Source organism: Coffea arabica, chromosome 7c, assembly GCF_036785885.1.
Source record: "Coffea arabica cultivar ET-39 chromosome 7c, Coffea Arabica ET-39 HiFi, whole genome shotgun sequence".
Taxonomy (NCBI): domain Eukaryota; kingdom Viridiplantae; phylum Streptophyta; class Magnoliopsida; order Gentianales; family Rubiaceae; genus Coffea; species Coffea arabica.
Window position 1 is genome coordinate 36,309,690 of NC_092322.1, and position 10,052 is coordinate 36,319,741.

Here is a 10,052-nt window from a genome sequence, read left to right on the forward strand (position 1 = left end):
TCTCCCAATCACTTGAGAATGATCCCCTGAAATCAGAAAGGTCCTGATAGCTATCAAATTAGGAAATTGATTCGGATTTGAGGATTGCCTAGGGATGGCAACGGGGCGGGGTTGGGGCGGGGGACCCCTCCCCCGCCCCCCGCCCCCCGCCCCCCGCCCCCCGCCCCGTTGCCTATTAGTTCCCTCCGTCTCCCGCCCCGTCCCCCGCTTCCCGCTCACCCCGCCCCGCCCCGACCCTGCCCGCTTCTCCCCCGCGGGGTTAATATAATTTTATTATATTATTTTATTATAATTAAATTTTAATAAATAATCAAGTACTAAAATATCAACACATCACCAAATTATTATTCATTGTAATTTTACAATTGAAACTCATAAAAACAATCAAACAGAAGTTATTTGAATACAATCCAATATGATGAAATAAATATAACTAAAATAGTCAAGTTTTCACTTTTAGTACAAATGCAATCACTAATTCATTATTGTGTTTGTGCTTTTTTTTGAGAAAAAAGTGTTATTCTATTAAGTGTAATTAGAAATTTAGTATAAATGTATTAGTAAATTTAGTATAACTAATTAATAAATTCTATTAGTAGACATGTATAATTATTCATAATATTAGTAGACATGTATCAATTATATTACATAAACTAATATACATTATATAATACATCTAACTAATAATATCATTATCATAAGTTTATAACTAATTAACTTACATATTATATATAATTATATATATAGTTATATATATATTTTTTTTTTGCGGGTGGCGGGGCGGGGTATACTCCCCCGCCCCCCGCCCCGTTTCTAAGCGGGGGGAAAAAATTCCCCCCCGCCCCCACCCCGAGAGTCCCCCCGCGGGCACCCGCCCCCATTGCCATCCCCGATTGCCCAATATCAACCCTGACTTTTTGGTCTTGAATGTAGGTCCCGAACGTACCACCATCAAATTAACTGGAAATTACCACTTTTTAATCATATTTTGCTCATTTTCCTACAATTAGCACCATTAACCAAATATAAGTAGAATCTATCAATTAAAATAATATTTGGCTAAAATCAAGGGAAAAATAATTATTAATTTAGCAATAAATTATGACCTATCAATATTCATAAATTAAATTACATAAATGATTGACTTTCACTTTAAAATTGACTCTCTGTCATGGACTCATGGTATCGAACAAGAACCAGAACAATGGAATCGTTCTCAGTTGAATTAACAAGAAACAGTAATAATAATAGCTGATAAGACTTCGACTCAAATGATGTTGTATTGATCAAATAATGAGATTACAGAATTGGCGGGAAAGAAAAGGAGATGAACAAGAATGAAGGAAATCAGAAAAGGAACAATGCCCAGGGAATGACCCTAACAATGACTAACAAATTCCTGCTTTTCCATCTCTGATCCTGACTATATAGAGCTAACTAATAACTAACTTCCTCGGCTCTACCAATCCAGCTTGGCCACGTGGCTTTTGTTAACAGAATGGACCACTTGCTTGATAAGCTCACGTTTCTGAGCAGCTTCCCAGTAAAGGCGTGGTTCTGGTTCCACGCCTTCTCTTGTGCCGTTCATTATCTGCCACACCTCCTCTATTGAGTGCACACCTTTATCTTCCAGTAAAGGCGTGGTTCTTGGTTCCACGCCTTCAGCTTTTATTTAGCTAACTTCTGTTTCATGACACTCTCAGAGTAAAACAAAGTTTAGCTCATGCATGTGCCAACATTTTCATGCATTAAAATTAAATTTCAAACCTCTAAGTTCAGCTACATTCGTTATCCAATATATAATAAATAATAATAGATAACGGTAGAGAAAGTTTCAATTCACCCACTCAATTTTTTTTCTTTTTTTCTTTTTTTGGTGTGTCAATTCACTCATTGAGACTCTGAAAGTATACTGTTTTGATCATGCAATTAGGAACAAAAAACGAAGAAATAGCATTCGAGGATAAAGTGTGCGTATAAGTGGTTCGAGTTCCGTGTGATATAACCATGAAAACTGAATCAACAATTGTCAAAGTAGCGTCCTTTCGGAAGTTTATTGAACAAATTGATACTAAAAAAGTTCATTGATTTAATCAAAAATTTTTTTTTTAATAATTTGGTGGCTGCTAGTACATTTTACCCTTCAAATTATTCCTTGCTAAAGTTTGCCTATCATAGGTATTAACAAAACACAAGAATGTAAAATGAGTACTCAATAATGGCATTCCAATTCGCCACGAAATTAGACTCCACATTCTCGGTAATGTAAAGCTTAAAAGGCTCAATGGGCAAATATATTAGTATTTAAACAAAGTATTTAGAAGGGTTTAGGATTTCGTCTCGATCATTATTTTCTTCAAACACTAAGTCAAGGTAAGTGGAAGTCACAAACCTAATTATTGAGCCAAGATGCAAATGCAATATGGTTAGCGCGAAATGGGAGGACTTTGACACCCAATCGAGAAATTTTACAACGGTCAGGATAAATTGTGTGAAAAGTCGGATAAATTGTTTGGAAAGTCCAGTAATTGGTCTTTAACTAATTTGATATCACTAATCGGGAAAAAAAAGGACTCCATAATCTTATTTGAACTGTATTTGATATTGACTTGACAATTTTATTTGAAATATTTTTATTAGTCAAAAACAAAGTAATGGGCATGGCACATAGTTGGTCCCATGAAATTTCTCGCCCCAGGGACTTGCGGAACCAAGCAAAATAAGATGTTCATTTGAATTCTAATTCTCGAGGATGAGTAATTAAGGTCAAATTATGCGTCGAGTTCGCGTTCGCGTTCCAAGATTACCTATTGAAGTAACAAACAGTAGTTATACTCCTCATTTTGCTTTTCAGAGTTTCATCTTGGACATACCATTGAATGGATTAATCTTTTTTACACTAATATTATATGCATTTTTAGTGTTGGATGAATGACAACTATAAGGTAATCATATTTTAAAAAGGTAAAATTGTTCAAAACGTCCCTCACATTTTATCAAATGAGATTTTTCATTCTTCACCTTTAAAATGTTAACTTTGCATTTCTCACAAATTAAAGTTAACAAAAGTTAGTCCCAACCTAAATTTTTATCATTTTTAACTTGAAATCACCAAATGATCCACATGCAGTCATTTTTTATATACGAAAAAGTCAGATTCCAATCATTAGTAGTAAAAATGAATATAGATTTGGTCAAATCTCACTTTTTAGAAAAAAAGGAAGTAATATGATTTGGTCAAAATCTTACTCTCTTAGTGATAAAAATGAATATATATCGGGTTATTTGTTTAACTATAAATTGAATCTAACATTTTTACGCCTAAAAAGATGACTGCGTGTAAGTCACATGATGGATTTATTCAAGATAAAAAAATGATTGAAAACCTATACTAAGATCAAATTTTACTAATTTGATTTTGTAAATGATATAAAGTTATCATTTTAAAAGTAAATGACGAAAAAATTTATTTGAGGGGTGTCTTGATCAGTTTTGGTGACTCTCTATTACTCAACACCGGTTTATTGGTCAGCCTACAAAAACGAAGAATAAAATCTTCAATTCCTATTTTGTGAACATCTCCCTCAGCAGCTGACTCTGTTAAACTTAATGTAGATGGATCTTCTCCGGGTAATCCCGGCTCTTCAGGTGGTGGCAGTACTATTCGAGATTCATTTGGCAACATCCTAATTGCCTTACTCTCTTTTCTTTGGAGGCAAAACTGATATGGAAGCCGAGTGATTAGCCCTGCTAGAAAGCATTCAACTTTGTCAGGTCCATGACTTTTGTAACAGCCCCACCTTCCCCTAAGGCGAACCAAAGGGGTTAGCGGACTGCCTGCCTAACTCTCACCAGGACTACGGATCAGTTTACGTCAATCTAATACATTCCGGAACTTACCAATGCGCGCAACCAAGTCAAAATCACAAAATAAAAAAAATGAAAAAAATCGAAACCGATGATGAACAGTACCGGCCACGTCAGAATTCGGATACTAGGCCGAGAGTAGCCAAAATTTTTCTTTTGCCGTTTGAAATATGAGTTGATCCGAAATTCAACCAAATATCAACCAAACATATATACATTGAAATGTAACATTTACAAGCCAAAACGGCATATCAAAACGATTCATCATGGATATACATGTCCGGTTTGCCAATCAAAAGAGAATGAACCCAATACACATTAGGGTTTCATTTAAAGAGCTATTCAAAAGACATTTACATGAGATCGACTTGACAACCAACTAACACAACCTTTTCCAAAAGTGGTCATTTCCTGTAAGGAAAACAAATGGAACGGAATGAGCTTAAACCCAGTGAGTTACTACCACATAAGCAACAAAGATCACATAAGCATAGTCTTTCATTTCAAGTACACAATTAAGAAGTAAAACAAGTCGGTAAAAGGATACAGACGGCTCTCAAGAGCCCATTTCCACGCTTACATTCTTGATCCATTCTCATTGACCCTCCGTCAATGTTTAAGAATACCCGACCGTAGACCTCACTTCACTCCATTCCTTCCACCCAACATACCCCAACCGGGCCCGCACTCCAATCAGTAGCTTTTGATAATACTCGAGTATACCGGAATCAAGAGTCTCATTACTACAAGATTCCCCAGTACAGTCCCCGTGGCATGTCAATTTTCACGACCAAGCCCTCGCCGGCTCGATTCAATTGGCTACCAACGGGGTTGAGCTCAGTAATACAGTAAGGCCGTTGGATACTCGTCCAAACGACACAAAATCAGTTTTTCCATGAATGGAATTCAATATCTCATATGTCAAGTTCAGTATTTCAATGAAACGGTAAACAGTCGTTAACGGTATCAAAGGGGGTGAGGGCGGTCAAGTACACCCTCACCTTAACCAATTCCATTAGCCAAATAAGCCTTCAAGGCATCACAATCACATATAGCAAAGCCACATTGTAACATTCAAGTGAGTAGTATACTCACCAATCAATTAAGTGTTATTTCATGCACTTCCGTCAAGAGAATGTCGTGAACCACCGTCACGCCCTAGAACACGTAAACAAGTACAATGAGACTCGATAACGAGTCATAAAGCAATGCCAATCACAACCCCAATAGGGTTTCATATGCATATACAAGTATCATAGGTAACCAGAAAATCCGGAAATGCAATTAACTTTGGCCCTGAAAAAAACAGTTTTTGTCCTCATTTTGCGGTAATGGTACCAATTTCACTACGATTATCGGATGAGGGTGCAAGACCCACCATCTCGAAGCTAAAAGACAGGGCTACAACATTACAGAAGGTCACTCAACCCAGTTTTGAGTGCAAACAGGTCAAAAATGTAAGATACTATATCGAAAACATAAAACAGATTCACCAAAACGCATTCTAGCGGAAACATCATAACTCAGGCTCTACAAGTCCAAATCCAGAAATTCCAAAACCAGCTGAATAAGAAACAGGGCTACAATAATGTAGAAGATCACTCAGTCCAATTCCTAGCACAACCAGGTCAAATATGCGAGATACTAAACCAGAACCACAATAACAGGTTCACAAACTACATTCTGCTGTAATCAGTACAACTCAGTCTATACAGGTCCAAATTCAGAAATTCCAAAGGCATATGGTAGCTAGGACATCAAGCTACATTTCATCAGAAGACCTCAAAGGCCAAATCGTGCATTTTCATGGTCGAAAATGGAAGACTACACAAAAATAGAAATCTGGGCGCGAAACAGGTTTCGAAAATAGTCAAGGGTATTTCGGTCATTTAACATGCTACAGTGGTCGGATCAAGCTGAAAATTTACAGGAAACTAGTTTATAGCCTTGGCTACAACTTTTATGTTTTGGCCAAAATCTAATTCGGTTAAGATCAGGGTGAAAAGGTACGGTCAAAATGAGTGAAAAGGCAACCCTGTTCGCAGCACCCCTTCCTAGACCAGTCTCGGTATTTTCGAATTATCTCATTCTACACTACTCCGATTGCCCTGAAATTTTACAGGAACCTTTATAACATCAATACCTACAACTTTCATGTTTTAAGCAAAGGCCAATTCGGCCTCTAACCATATGATACAAAACCGGACAGAAAAGGGGGTTATGAAACCCTAACTTTTCACATTTCCTTCCAAATCCAAAATTGGTTGCAATTACCAATCATTTACACCTACAAGAGTCATTAAACATCATTTCCAACCATCATGGACAGCCACAACATCATGATCAAATTAAACCAGAAAAATCACCAATAAATTGAAAACTTCATCATTTCTTCCAAAAACAAGAAATAACCCACAAAATCCATCACTTTAGCTATCACTAAGCATAAATCAAGCTTCATTAAGTGTAGGAGGAAGTTCATACACCACTCACCTAGTAAACAAGAGAGGGAGAGTTGTTGGACACCTTAGCTTCTCCAAACACTTCACTAAACAAACCACTAACACCTAGTGAAGAGGTTTTATGGAGTAGAAACAAGTTTAAGGGATTGCTTGGGATGATTTGAGCTAGATGGATGCCAACCTTTGAAGAGTTTTCTTCCTTCCTTTGCTAGAGAGAGAGAGCCGACCATCAAGGAGAAGAAAAGAGTGAATTTTGGTGATTTTTGGAGATATTTATTCAATTGGTAAGACAAGTCAAAAGGTGAATAGTTGTCATCAAGTCAAACCAATGGGCAAGTGACACTTGTCACTCCATAAATGCAAGTCTATCCTTCTTTTTCCCTCTCACATCAATCACTTCACCTCCTCTACTTATCTCTTAATATCCGATAAATTCCACCCAGTATCCGAAACTTAACCTAACTGACCGAATTTTTCCGAACTTTTCGTGCTAGTGGGTCCCACGTCCATAATAGATTCTTAATTTTTCAAAAACTCTCCAATAATAGAAAAATCATCTAAAAACTATAATTACTCATAAAATTCACCAGGAGAATTTTCCTAAGCCAGAAAATACAGAAAACATGCCATTAAAGGAAATAAACCCTAGGAAAATTATTAGGGGATTTACGGGTTCTCACAACTTTGACCAAGTTGAAATGGATTCTAAAATCTTGGAGCAGATGATAAATGGGGAAGCTAAAATTCCATGGAAGGTGCTGGCTACTACTTGCCAAATCAAGCAGTTAACTCACAGCAGGCACTTCTCTTTTTCGCTTCATACTAGTATATATCATGGTTTAGTACCTTAACACAAATTAGCTACAGAGTACATGTAATGCACCTAACATGTCTATTCGTTTTAAGAAATTTGTTCCCCTAACAGACAGTTTGATAATTCTATTAATGAGCTCCACCTTCCATCCTTTCCACTTTGAGATAGATATTAACTTTTTCACCTGATGGTTATTGGTTGATCATGCCCATTCCCCTCAGCAAGAATACCAATAAAATTCAATATGTCTTGCACTACCCCACCCTCCCTCTCCCCCCCCCCCAAAAAAACCCCAAAAAGAAAGAAAAAGAAGTTTATGAATGAGGTCTTTTAATGAGTTGTTATAACATAATTGAATGAGGTCTTTTTAAAAGTTTATGAAGAAGTTTACAATGAAAATGACCTATTTCATTGCTCACATTTTGTTAAAATATTTTTTTCATCCCTCACTTTTAAAATGAAACAAATTCGTCCCTGACATTACTATTACATCCATAAACCCAACTTTCAATCTGAATTAAACCATCCAGTAACTTAGTAACAAATTTTGAGGGGATATAATTAGTAGATCAGTTAGTCAATTCTATCACATTCACATGATATTTATCGAACAAAAAAAGGAAAAAATAAAAAATTATAACATAAAAAGGTCGTTCTTTATCTGGGAATAGTAGGATTTCTTTTTTGAGTAAATCTTTTTATGCACTGTTAGTATATACATTTGCGAGTCTAGATACAAAGTTTGGTATTTAAATTTAAATTGAAATAATGTGGCAAGTATCTTTTTTTTTTTGTGCCGACACGATAGAATCTATTCTACACCTACTCCTACTTTATATTAGGGAGAGAAGGAGATCCAAAGGGGTCAAAAAAGGAACCCGAAGGAAACTGAAACACTACTGGTCCAAACGGATGCCTACACATCCGCTAGCAAAATCCTCTATACTAGGGGAAGGCGGGGACCCAAAGGGATCAAGGAGGAAATTTAAAAGAGACTGAACCACCACTGACTTCAACACGTGCCTACACACCCGCCGACGAAATTTTCAAGAAATCCTTAATATTAGAACGCAAGCCAAGGGATTCATCCCTTGACTTACACTCAAGTAAAGTATTAAAGCTCTCTTGGTAACTAACAATTCTAGTTATGTGACAGGTATCTAGACCCGTCATCATTTAGGCGTCTATTGCCCCTTCAAGATTGAGGCATATTCATTGTTCAAATAATTCTCTATTAAAATTTATTAGTTAAATGTTATATCGAAAATTTGGAACACATAATTGTTGATGCCCTTTTCTCGGATAAGTTTGAAGCAAATCAACATTTTAAGCTATTCTTTGCCAAACTTCATTCACCACAAGCAAAGAATATAATGTGGGGTACTCATTAATGGCACCACCACCAAATTAGACTCATCCTGATTATTTAAAGTTGAAAAGGCCCAATGCTCAACTATATCAGAATCCGAATGAATCATCCTTTCCACGGAGGTAAATCTTTGCCTGCTAGGTAAATCTGAATTAACAAAATTGATAGGTTGCAATTTATCTATTTATTTTATTATTAATTTCCCCTGTTACCTGACCCGATGTGGATTAATTATTAGATTCTACTCATTTTTTGTAATTTGCATTTATTTCAGCGAGTAGAACGAAAATATAACAACAGGTGCCAATTTGACATAAAAGGAATCCAGATGATAGAGCTTGTCCCAGGGGCATTTTTGAAAAAGAAGATGTCACGCCCACTTTGGTAATTTCCGCAAAGCAATGACGGACGAAGGGCTTCTTCCTCCTGGTGAGCCGCCGCAATAAAGGAGGGAAAACAGGATCAGATGGGGGCGAGCTTAGTTTTAGTTTTCCGTCTGTAGCTTAGCTTGAGATTGTTGACTTTTCCCTAAAAATGCTTTTTGCTTGTCATACGCATGGCAGGCATTAGAAATTGGTAGCTTTTGACTTTTCTTCATGTTAAATGCTTAGAGTTTTTCTATCTTTCCTCGTATGCCATCCGTAGTGAGGCAGAGGATCATTTCGTGTAACTTTGCTATCTCCTCCTGGTTGGAACGGATTGAGTTCTCAAAAATCAATGACAATGGCCGCAACTTTATCTTCAATTTCTTGGGGGTTTAGTTCATCAATTATGAACTAATTTTCCAACTCTAGTCAAGGAGCAACGAAGGCTTTGGGTCGCCTAAAAATTGTGAGATCGATATAATTTAATCTTTTCCTTTTATTTATTGGTATTCGCATATTCCTTGATTGCTATGTTTATGGTTATTCAATTAATTGATTGTCTTGCATTCGGATAATTAATTGATTTGATAACCTATTGTCAATTGGGGCATTGAATCCGTAATTGTTTAATTGTCCTGAAATAGTGACAACTGGTACGATTAGATTCGTGTCAGGGGGATACGCGTGCTAATCTAAAATAACCCTGGTAGTGTGTTATTTGGTTAGAATAGGGCTCCTCTAATACATAAGGCAATTGGGAAATTAAAATTCTACGGGCGTACCTAAGATTATTTCTCAATTAGAGCAGTGATTAACGGGCGTACCTTAATCACCGACACAGTAAGGAGGGGTTGACTGCCATCGCTTGTTTGGTAGTTATAACCTATTTATTGATAAATAATTGGATTTGCCTTTGCTTCGATGATCAATTTGGTGAACCATTGTTGAAGTTACTTCTTGGCTAGATCTTTAATTAATATTATCTTGATTTTAGTGAATTGCCATTCGATTTTTGGTTGTCTACTTTATTTCATTTCTAATTGTTTCCTTGTTTTAATTGATTTAGGCCTTTAATTATTGCTATTCTAAATTCAGTGAATTGTGGTTTAATTTCTAGTTAGTTATTCATTTTTATTTTCTTATTTGAGTTTATTTAATTGTCGTCGTTCCTACAA